We start from the raw sequence: 12,947 nt of genomic DNA, 5'->3' as shown, positions 1-12,947 counted from the left end.
AGCCAAAGCCTGAATTCTGTCACTGGAGGGAAAACAGCATCTGAGGATGCTGTTGTCCCTCCAGTTGTTGTTGGTTGACTGAAAAACCTAACACAGAGCATTGTTTTAGGAAACCATTTCAATTTTTGCATTAACCTATGTTGTAATAGTACCCAGTTTCTTATATTGTAAGTGAATAAACCTGCCAATTTCCACATCCATTGTGTAGAATCTCATAACACATTTGCAAACAGAGAATTTGTCTAATTTCTCCAACTTCTAAAAAAAAATACAAAAATTATTCACAAAAAATATGATATTCTAAAACAGTGCTACTGAAAGTGTAGTGCCCGTCCGCAACGAATTGGAAATTGGTCGTGGACATTACCAGTCCCTGACGAATTGGAAATTGGTCGCAGATGTTACCAGTCCCGGAGATTCATCCATTACCAGTCTGTGAGATTTGTATTTTGCAAAAGTACTGGCCTGCGACAGATTGGAAATAAAAGAAACTGCTCCTTCACCACAGATAGTTTGAAAAGCACTGTTCTAAAACACAGTAGTAGTGTATTTATTTTTGGAAGAAAAAATGTTTTACAGTAATTGGTCATTGATCTCCGTCTTCAAAAGTTTGTGGCTGTGAATAGATATTTGTCATTGAAATTCGTTTATCATATCAATAACACTGTATCCATTTCAAATGTAAAATATTGTGTTTATACTGCAATGAGTTTTTTTTTTTTTTCTTCTCCTCTTCTCCTTCTTTAAGTGGTTGTTATTTGGTTTTTTTAGGAGCATTAGCAACTAAGGCCATATTGCTCCGGGATATGCGGTGGTCATTCCCTGACCTTTCCACATCCTCTGCATTTGGTGGTGACGGGCTCGAACCCCGGTCTAATCAAGAAGCGTGTGCTACGCACTGCTGCTCCTTCCCACCTGGCTACGGAGGCACCCCTTTAAGTGGTTACATCTGCCAATTTCCACATTGTAGAATCTCATAATAGTAGAGAATTTGTCTAAATTTCTCAAACTCCTGAAAAATATTATTCAAAAACATAGTAGTCATATGTGGAAATAATGTTTCATAGCAATTGGTCATATTTTATTTTTATTAATAACAAGATACACAACAGGTAACCATTAACAGTGTATCTGTGTTCATTGTTCTGATCTCAGATACACTGTTAATGTATCTGAGATCAGATACATTAACAGTGTATCTGAGATCAGAACAATGAACACAATAACAATAATAAGAGATCCAACGGGAAGATAAACATTGATATAGATTCAAACATTAAAATCATATGTACAAAGAGGATTGCATTAAGTTAAGTTACTGGTAAAACAAGTAATAATTAATCAGTTAGAGAATAGGAAAATAATAAAACAAATAATAATAAACTACAATAATTAGATCAGAGCAAGTCACTAGTCACTTTGCAATTTAAGAGAAGAGGCAGACTTGTGGATGGAGTTCATCAGTGGTTGGGAGTTGTCAAAGAAGTCAGTGAAAGTCATTTGCTGATTCTGTTCAATGGACTGAACTTCATAAAGTCCGTGGTGGCAGAGTCAAGGCGAAACGGTGTAAGGTTCCTGACTTGTCTACAAGGAGCATTGAAGTTGATTTTGCTAAGGATATCAGATGCTTCATAAGTTCCAGTGATTACTTTGGATAGAAGGGTGATGTTCGCAGTAACTCTTGTCGTTGTTGTTATTTGGTGTTTAGGAGCATTAGCAACTAAGGCCATATTGCTCCGGGGATATGCGGTGGTCATTCCCTGACCTTTCCGCATCCTCCATATTTGGTGGTCACGGGCTTTAACCCCGGTCTAATCAAGAAGCGTGTGCTACGCACTGCAGCTCCTGCCCACCTGGCTATGGAGGCGCCACAGTAACTCTTATAGTGCACAGAGGTAAAAGTAATAAAAGTAGTAAAAGTGATAAAAGTAATCACTGAGTGATAGAATAGAGGATTATGGTACTTAAGGTAATGGACAAAAAATTTTTTGGACTGCTTCAATTTTGTTAGTTAAAGTCTTTGTGTGAGGATTCCAAATGGATGAACTAAATTTAAGGATTGGCAGAACAATAGTAGTTTTTGAAATTGTAAGTGTTTTGAATGCTTTGCTGGTGATTTTAAGGACATGGGCATCGAATTTAGCACTGCTGGAGAAGAGAATCTCCAAGTCGTTGACTTGGTCGCACCTTTCGATGATCACAGAATTAATACTGTACTCCGTATTTATTAGTTGTGGAGATTTGCCAAATGAGAAAGAGATTACTTTGCACTTCAAGGGGTTAGCAGACAAGCCATTCAGAGATAGCCACAGAGAGAATTTATTGAGAGCACATTGAAGCTGTGAAGAATCAGTAATCTCCTTCACTGCTGATTAGATCTTAAGATCATCTGCATAGGGAGCAACTTGAACATTCGAGGTGTAGATGGAAAAAGGAAGATCATTTATGAAACAATGAAAAGAAGAGGGCCTAAGGGGGGAGCTTTGTGGTACTCCACTTAGTGGTATAAAACAATCTGAATTCACTTGATTGATGATAATGCTCATGGAACAATACGTAATATAGCTGCGTAGCCATGAGAGTAAAAGGTCACGGATACCATATAGCTTAAGTTTTTCCAGAAGTTGTTCGTGTGGGACTTTATCAAATGCCTTAGATATATCTGTGTAGACTGCATAAACTTGAAGGTGGTTATCAAGAACTTTAGAGGTGTATTGCCAGAAAGGAAGCAAATTTGTGACTACTGACTTGCCACTGCAGAAAATGGTGTTGAATCTGATCCATGAAAGGCCTGAAGAATTCGAAGAGATGTTTGTATACTGCTGTGTCGAAGAGTTTAGCCAGGCTATTTTGCAAGGATGTGGGTCTGTAATCAGTTACATCATTTTTATCACCTTTTTTGAAAATTAGGAACTATATTGACCTACTTAGGGTGAAGTGCTTAGGGTACTTCCCCAGCCTGAGAGACAGGTTGAAGATCTGCAGTATGAGGGGGTTTTAAGGTATTGACAGTCATTTTCCAAAATAAGCCTGGAATGTCATCTGGACCTCTAGTATAGTCATTTCTCATGCTTTTTTAATGCTGAATTTAAATCTTCATCTGTGATAAAGAGGTTAATAAGGATATCATCTTTAACAGGTGTGAAGTCAGGAAATGAGACAGGTCTCAATGTATCTCAATGTTTGAATTCTGGAAAAATGTTTGGCAAACTCTTCAGCAATACTGAATTTGTGTGATAAGAGAATTCCATCTGCGTTATGGAGTTGTAACTTTCTGCTGGTTATATTCTTGTGCTTCATGAAATTCCAGAATGGTTTGATATCTCTGTAAGCAGACTATCCCGAACCGACTCTGTATACATATTGTAAGAGTTTATTATGAGCGTTTTCACTTTGCGGAGTTGGCTGAATATTTCATAGTATTGACTGTCACCTGATTGCTTATACTTGTTTCTATAGAATTCTTTAGATTTAATTTTATGTATAAGTTCGCTGTTATACCAGTGCAGGTAGGTAGAACGTGTGGTCAGATGGGATTGAGGAACATGTCAGATATAACTGAGTGGACTTAGTTGATCAGGTTATTGGTGAGCACATTGATGTCATCCATAGCGTCAAAGAGCTACTTGTGATTTCCCCATCAATATTTTGCAAATTTATGTTTAGTCAATCTTGGATACCCAATTTCTGTGAAATATGTCACTATGATATGAGGAATCTTTATTGTTATTATTATTTTTATTTATTTTTGAATATATCAAAAATTTTATAAAAATGGGATTTTATACAAAAATTAATATTTACTAGAATCAGAAGAAAGTAGAACAACTACACAAGATAAAAGCTGAGCAAAGAAAAAATGGATTAACTGGCTATACAAAAAGGCAACTATGAATTTTTTGTACTGACTCCAAAGAAGCTGCTCACCATTTTGAGAGGAATTGTATAATCCCCCCCCCCCATAGGTGCCTCTGTAGTCAGTTGAGCAGGAGCAGCAGTGCGTAGCACACGCTTCTTGATTAGACTGGGGTTCGAGCCCGTGACCACCAAATACGGAGGATGCGGAAAGGTCAAGGAATGACCACCGCATATCCCCGGAGCAATATGGCCTTAGTTGCTAATGCTCCTAAAAACCAAATAACAACAACAACAATAAACTCCCAACCCCCACACACACTTCAGGTTGAGAAACGAAGACCTCTTGAAATTACAAGATTTTTCTGTTTCTTTGCATTCAGTACAAAAGGAAATACTGAATAGGAAGTACTGGAAAAAGTATGTTAGTAATAATAAAGCATCAAAAATCTGATAATATGATCGCAGACACAGCAAAACTGGGTGGGGTGTGTGGTTTTTTTTTTTTTTTTTTTCCCCCATAGGGTCCAGGCTGTTGTGAGCCTTGGTGCTAAAAATCCTGCCATCTTTTCTCTACCAGTTCTCAGGATATACTGCAATGAATGCCTGTTATTTAGTCGTGTATAAGGCCAAGCCCAACATCCTCAAGGTGTCTAACTCCTGTACAGTGTTGTAGTCGGAGCTTTTTTTGTGACGGTACGCAACGATACGGCATACCGGCACCTTTATTAACAGTGACGTATGACATTTGGATGCAGTGCACTTCGAAATTTGTAATATTCTGTAAATTTTTTTTACATGTTTACTACCATTCAAATAAGCTTAAAATTATTTAACTAAATTTACATTTTTCACTGTCTATTGTTAAGATATTTTCTATATGAAACTGTACAACCATTTTTTAAAATCAAAATTGCTCAGTTGGACCTCTTTAATTATTTTGAATTCCCCTTGAAAGTTACATTTAAAATAGTTTCCGTTGAGCGAGAAAATTTTCATATAGCGAATGGATTAGGAGAGAATTAATTCGGTATGCACTGTTCGCATTTCTGGTCTTCAGGCAGTTTAGGCAGTTAGTGCTGCTGAGCAAATTAAGAGAACTAAAGGGATTACCATTCTATAATTTAGTGGTACCTGGTAAAACCTATCCGACCACCTGTGCCCCGTACGGAGAAGTCGCGCAGGTCAACAGTGAGCAGATCAAAGTGTATTCCCAATGGGCTTTGGCCCACCTTCTACTGCAGTGGTGTTCAACCTTTTCCTGTACAGGTGCCATATTCAAAGTTAGATTTCTTTAGTGTGTTACATTTTCCACATCTTGTTGCGTGTAAAAGTAAAATTGAAAATATTCGAAAATTTTATTTAAGTTCAATACATAATTACATTTACTGAACAAAACATTTAATGAGAATTTTTTTTCATAATTAACAAAATTTAAAATGCTATTTTAGGTCACTTTCCTCGCGGACCATAGATTGGACACCTTCGTGAATCAACTGTAAGCGCCCCCATTCGAGAATTAGGAAGGAGTAATTTCTTTTACCCCGACAAATAATCATCTGTTGTTTCGCGGAAGTGCGTTATCCACATTTTTCGTAAATTTTCCCTATCTCTGTTTACATGGTCACAGAACCTGAATATCCGAATGACACTGACATTTTCAAAAAAAAAAAAAAAAAAAAATTCAAATTTAAGAACTACTGACAATACCGATGACGAGAGAAGGAAAACGAGGACAACAAAGGTATTAAACCTTCTAAGCATGAATTGTTGGCATTTGGTGAAAATGAAGTTAGAAAATTGTCAATTAGGTTACAGTTAAATGCAATTCGTGGAAATGCCAAACGCATGGTTAAATCACATTAATCATGCGTTATTCGATGCGTATCAAGGGGAAACTATTGCGATTGAAATCTATCATTTATTTTTGTGTTTAAAATTAGTTCAAAGTCTTTTTTTTTTGTTGTACTTCAATTTATTGAACTTCAATAGCGTGCTTCTTTTTACTAAGTAACTCTCCTTTTAGTGACAAAAAGGTTACTAAATAGTTAATAATTCTATAAAGGTCATTTATAAATTTTGCGACAAGAAGTATTTTTTTAACAATTTTCAAAGCTGGGGTTGTCCCAGCAAGGAGGTTATTTATTTGTTATTTGGTTTTTTTTTTTTTTTTTTTTCAGGAGCATTAGCAACTAAGGCCATATTGCTCCGGGATATGCAGTGGTCATTCCCTGACCTTTCCGCATTCTCCGTATTTGGTGGTGACGGGCTTGAACCCCGTTCTAATCAAGAAGCGTGTGCTACGCACTGTTGCTCCTTCCCACCTGGCTACGGAGGCGCCAGCAAAGAGGTACTCAGAGAGCCAGTGTTGAGGCGGTGGTGGGGATGCACCTGTGCGGAGTCTTGCAGGGCCTTCGCCTGCCAGTCACTTCTCCCACCCTTGATATTCACAACTGTAAAGACTCAAATAGACAACGTTTTTGTTATTTCCTAAGTTGTAGGCCAAGCCAGGGTACTAGAAACTTTTTTCATTACCATAAAGCTCTCTATTTGAGATACTACACTAATGACAATTAGTGTCATCCTGAGTGCCCGGCACTCAGTAGTTGACCGATTTATTTACTTATTTTATTCACATTTTACTTATTTTTCTATATATACTTGAATAATAAATTTATACTTAATAAACTGTGTTAATATACTAAATTTGTGGGTCTTATTCCAAAAACATTACTACGAAAGTAACTATCAGGGAAAAAAAATTGTTAGAGTACTTTTCACATCCTCTCAGTTTTCAATTTTTCCTGATAGCAAAGAATGAGGACCAGCACCTATTTATTTACAAAAAAAAGCACTGGTTGTAGTCATTTACTGTTTGCATGCAAGATGATTGATACTTAGCGATATCAAGAAATTGGAAAAATATTCTGGCACACAAGTTGCTAAACATCTCGTCAACTGTATCTATACCTCCTTCAGTTTTGTTGCAGTCAGTGATGATTTTTGACTTTCTGTCATTGCTGGTGCTGGGATAAGTGGTCCCATTGTAGTGCATAGTAAATAATAGTATGATCTCTCTCAAATCAGTATGGACTGTTTTATGTGCCTTCCACAGAGATCATATAACACGTCCAAACATCACACAGCATAAATATTTTCAAACCATATTTAGCTGCCATGCTTAGAATGTACTGCCAGAAGAAGCACCAACCTCTGAACGGCATAAGCTTCTCATGAACGGCGTATTCAGCAACGGTATAACTTTTTTGGCAGTGGATGACAAACAGCTCGAATACCCAGTACCTGTGGTGTTCTAGCTGGTTTGTTATCTGCCTCTTTCCTTGTTCTGATGTAATCGAACTGAATGCACTAGAGAAGGAAGAAAAATCTTTTGCATGAAAAATCTGCACACCCACCCTATTGAGATCCCATTTTTACCAAATTTCACTGTCCACAGTGACATCCAGACAACAACAGGATTTCAATGACAGCTTTCATTTCTATTTTGTCTCTCGGTTTGCAGTCTCTTTCTCTCCCTGTCAGAATGCAGTGCCGTGCTGTCAATATGAATGTTGGTATATGGAACCAGATTTCTATCATAGCTTCTGTGTTATTAATAAGACTTTACCATTTTTTGTGTGTGTGTGTCTCTCCTTTCGGACCAGGGAGATGGAGTGATGATATTTAAGCTTCTTGTTCTACCTTTTTTGGTGGTGGTATGTGCCCCCCCCACTTCTTCCATCTGGAAATTCTGTCCCAGCCGAAGTATGGGTTATAGGAGAAATTGATTGTCATAGATGCACCTTCTTCTGTTTCTGTCTTGCTGCAGCAAACAAACTCTGAACAGTAGTCATTCTCCCCTAATCAGAAATATCAAACTGATTTCCCTTCTTTGCATTAGGCAGCATTAGCCTTCTTTGCATTAGAAAGAAAGCAACCCACAGAGCCAGAATGGCTCTGTGTGGTGGGGGGGGATACACACACACCTCAATGAGCCAAAACATTATGACCAGCGAGTCGTTATGCAAATCGAAGCAACTGCAGGTGAACTACAGCATGGATCGGGACACTATATAAAAAACACCTGATACTGAGCTCTGTTAAAAAGTGTTACTCTTGTACTTCAGATGGGAAAGGCAGCAGACTTAAACGAGTTTGACAAGGCCAAATTTTAAGGGCCAGACAACTGGGTCAGAGCATATCCGAAACAGCACGGCTGGTGAGGTACTCATGGTCAGCCATGGTTAGTACAGTCGGTCCTCGTATAACACGTGTTTACATTACACGAATTCGATCATACACGATTTATAAATAGGGGAACGTTATCTTATATAACACGAACCGAATTCGCTTATGCACGATTCGCCTTCATGTTTTACAAGAAATGGCAGTCAAACGCAGAATCACCCCAACCGAACGCAACACGATAGGAATGAAGAAGATTCTGAAAATGTATTTATGTGTTTTATATCAGTGAAGGGGAAACACATTTCACCATAATAACGTAAAAACCAACACAATTCCAGCTATCGATATAATCGCAAATGCAATTAGATGGAGTTTACTACCAGTTTATAACAGATTCCACTAGCAGAAACGAAACTGGAAATTGTTTTTATTGTTTTATGGTAGTAACCCCCAGAAATGTGCTTTAGTAAAATGTGGGGTGTTAATAGTGTATCTCGGCTTTACGGTGTTGTTTATTCAGTTGCTACACGCGCGCAGCTTTGTGTATATGCCTTCTCGTTTTGTAATTGCGCTTTATTCCCTAAAAATTAGTAAAATACTTAAAAGGTGTGAAAAGGAAGCGTCCTGGTGAAGACACTGCAGATTCAGAGAGAGAGAGAAAAAAAAAAGCAGCAATATCGATAAACCGAGGCGGACTGGATCAAAAATTCTTACCCGGGAAAATTTACGGTGGCCTCATACTACGGTTTATGGCCAAAATCACACTGGCCTCCGGCCCACCGGGATTTCCCGGATAACGCTTATGGCCAGTCCGCCTCTGTCAATAGAGAAAAAATATGAAATTGTGAAACGCTTTGAGCGAAATGAAAGACCATGTGATATTTCACGTGCTACAGACCTAAATGAGGCAACGCCGAGAATTACAAAGAATGCGGAGAAAATAAAAACTTTCATAGCGGGAACTACTCAAAGTGTAATTAAAATCCATTAGATTAAGACACAAGAATTGGAAGAGATGGAACGGCTGTCATCTGTTTGGATAGAAATCAAACAAAAAAAAACAAGTTTGCTTACGATAGAAGCAAAAGCATTGACAATATTTTATTACGTAATAGTCTTAATAAAATACGTAAGCATTTTATTACGACTATTTTATTTAATATAATAAATTTTTTACGAATAAAATACGTATTTTATTCGTAAAAAATACTTTTTAGTATTAAAAATACTAAAAATACTTTATTATAATATAATAAAAATATATATTTTTTATTACGTATTTTAATCGTTATAAAATACTTACGTATTTTATAACGATTAAAATTACCCGATTATTTATTGTGTTTGGTAATGTTTTGGTTCCAAATGTGTGTTCAATCTTGGGTGGTCGGCACCTAACCCCACTTTTCCCATAGGGCCTGTTGTTTATATTGCACGATTTTGCATTGCACGAGGGTTTCTAGGAACACAACTATCGTGCTATACGAGGACAGACTGTACCTACCGAAAGTGGTCCTAGGAGGAGAAACCCACGAACCGCTGGCGAGGTGCCAGTGGTTCGTGGCGCATGGCTCATCGATGCTTGAGGTGAGCAAAGGCTCTCCTGGATGGTACATGGCAATGGAAGGGCAACTGTGGCACAACTCACCAGTAATTGGAATGCTGGTGACGGGTAATGTGTCACAACACACAGTAGATCGAACCCTGCTGAAAATGGGGCTGTGTAGCTGCAGGCCACTCTGAGTACCCATGCTAACCACGGCTCACCAGCGACAGCACCTACAATGGGCACACAAGCATCAAAACTGGACCTTGAGTGATTGGAAGAAGGTCGTCTGGTCCGATGAATCACATTTCCTGTTGCATCATGTGGACAGCCGGGTACATGTGTGCCGTTTACCTGGGAAAGTGATGGCACCTGGATGCACCTTGGGACGAAAACAAGCCGGTTGTGCTTTTGGCGATGTTCTGCTGGGATACCCTGGGTCCAGTCATCCATGTGCCGGGCACTCTGATGTCTACCACCTACCTAAACATCATTGTTGACCAAGTACACCCTTTCATGGCAGTGGTCTTCCCCTCTGGTGGTGCCGTCTTTCAGCAGGATAATGCACCATGCCGTGCCACCCGAATTGTTTGAAACTGGTTCGCGGAAGATGAGGAAGATTTCCAGGTATTGCCCTGGCCTCCAAATTCTCCAGACACCAGTCCCATCGAGCATCTGTGTTTTGTGTTGGAACATCAACTCCGATCTGCGGCGTCTCAACCACAGACCTTACAGGAGTTAAAGGATCTGTTGGTTACGTGTTGGTATCAGATACCACAAGACACATTTAGAAATCTCATAGCATCCATACCTCGCCAGGTATGAGCTGTTTTGGCTGCACGTGGAGGACCAACATCATATTAGGTAGGTGGTCATAATATCACACAGTATTACTGTGGTAATAGTATCCAAGTATACTTCTGTAGGTCTAATTTAATTTTTTAACTAGCACCCCTTCATGTGTATGACCCCCATTACTGCATTAAAATGACTTTGGACTAATTCATCTGGTGGTGCTCTTTAGGTAGCCAAAATCTGTACATTGGACACTCTGCCTTCAGTCATATTTAATCAAATAAATACCAGTTATTCCTGGAAGTGCAGACCTAATTAATTCATTCCACACTTTGGTAATGGCAGAAGCTCTCAGTTATATCACTATTAAAAGAAGATTGATGGAGAAGACTCACTACCTCTGTCAGTGTGATTTATTGCCTAATCGCACTGAACTTTTTTAACTAATGCCACTTTATCGAAACCTTCAAGACACAGCAGTCTTTTCACTGTAATAATAACTGTGTACATCTTTCAGTGCTTTATAAAAAAAAAAAAAAAAAAAAAAAAACTGCCTTTTTAGTTTAACACTGTCATAGTGAACTTCATCATATCAGAATTTTCCAGTCATTCTTTTCTGTCACCATTGTAATATCATAAAATGGTTGCATGCCCAATGCCTGGCCTTATTGGCTTTATCAGCTTCATGGAATATATTGTAGGTATCCATATGCCATTCCTGATCCCTTTCTGTGTTAGGACTGTCTCATTATCAAACTGGATTCTTAACCTGACCCCCATGACTACCTGACATTTTCTCTCATTTCGTGAACTGGTGATGAAGTATATAGCTATATAACTTTTTAAAATTGTATATTCATCACAACAGTAAAAGATAATTTAGCATTAGCATTAGTAGAGGCATATGATGCAAGAAAGCAAGCTTATTCAGCATCAGCCAAAAAAAAAAAAAAAAAAAAACACACCACTCCCATTTCACCCCTCCGTTCGCTCGAAATACCTGTTCTGTTGAGCCTTAAATTTGTTTCGGCTATCAACTTCAACAACAAGTGATGGAAATCGGTTCCACCAACCAACCACCCGCTGGCCAAAGGCAAATTTTCGCACATCTATCCGACATCCATCCTTCCTCAATTTGAATTTATGCCCTCTGAGCTGATTATCCTGAGCAAGATGAAGAATCCCATTGGCATTGAGCATGCTCAAACCGTTCAAAGCCTTATACACCTCTATCAGATCAGCTCTCCGGTGCCTAGTCTCCAGACTCTGTAATTTACAAAACTTAAGCCTTTCTTCGTAAGAGCAACCCTTTGTTCTATTCACTAATCTTGTTGCCCTTCTCTGTACCCGTTCCAGCAGCTCTACATCCTCTACATTCATCCTTGAAATGAGGCCTCCAGACCTGTATACAGTACTCAAGATGTGGCCTAACCATTGCCTTATACAAGGGAATAATCACCTCCTTATCCCTGCTAGAAAAATTCCTGTATATCATTGACAAGACACCATGAGCTACTCTTGCAGCTCGTCTGCACTGCTCAGAGAACTTCATATCTACCTGCACAATTACCCCCAGGTCCTTTTCATTCTCCACCACTGTCAGTGTAGTACCGCAGAGTTGATACGTTGCTCTGGGGTTACTGTTTCCCATATGTAGTACTTTACATTTGTCAATGTTAAACTTCATTGGCCACCTCTCAGCCCATCTGTTCAACCTTTCCAGATCCTGTTGCAGCAGCATAGCGTCAGTGGTGTCCTTAACAACCCTGCCAACCTTTGTATCATCTGCAAACTTGGACATTAAACTTGATATCCCATCATCAATATCATTCATAAACACCGAAAACAACAACGGACCCAACACTGAACCCTGAGGAACTCCACTAATAACATTAGTCCACGTTGAGCAGTGTCCATTGATTACCACTCTCTGTCTTCTGCCACTCAACCATCCCCTTATCCATAGCAGCAATTTGCCTCCAATGCCACACTGCTCCAATTTGTGCAGCAGTCTTCCATGTGCAACAGTATCAAAAACCTTTCTAAGATCCAAATATATAATATCAAAGTTATTCCCTGCATTCAGTTCTTTTGTGACTACATCATAGTATCCAATCAAATTGGTCAGGCAAGACCTGCCCTTAACAAAACCATGCTGCGTCTGAGCTATAACTGAATTCTTGTCTAGATGATCCTGCAGTGCTTCTTTAACCAGGCCTCCAGTAATTTACCTGGAACGGAAGTTAAACTAACAGGTCTATAATTACTTGTGTCAGCCTTTGATCCTCCTTTGTGAATTGGGGTTACATTTGCACATCTCCAGTCTATGGGTACCTCCCCTGAGTCCAAAGAAGCCCTCATAATTATGGCTAGGGGTTTGCTTACTTCCTTTGCTGTCTCCTTTAATATAACTGGATAGATCCCATCCACCCCAGGTGCCTTTTTTATGTTTATCCTTAACAATCTCTCCTCCACTTTCCTCTCAGTTATTACAAAATCATCCAGCTCACTGCCAATGTTTACTTTACCTACATCATTCTCCTTCCTGAATAACTCCTCATGC

At 38.9% G+C, this 12,947-nt stretch overlaps 1 protein-coding gene across 2 annotated transcripts in view; it reads left to right on the top strand.

Moving 5' to 3' along the window:
* The window catches only part of Ifrd1 (Interferon-related developmental regulator 1), a 185,481-nt gene that overhangs the window by 93,394 nt on the left and 79,140 nt on the right, over nt 1–12,947 (top strand). The gene's annotated exons all lie outside the window — the stretch shown is intronic.

This window comes from Mastigoproctus giganteus, chromosome 4 (genome assembly GCF_048544385.1).
Source record: "Mastigoproctus giganteus isolate SK-2022 chromosome 4, ASM4854438v1, whole genome shotgun sequence".
NCBI classification, from domain to species: Eukaryota; Metazoa; Arthropoda; class Arachnida; order Uropygi; family Thelyphonidae; genus Mastigoproctus; species Mastigoproctus giganteus.
The sequence above is the reverse complement of the archived record's forward strand: the minus strand, read 5'-3'. Positions and strand labels throughout refer to the sequence as shown.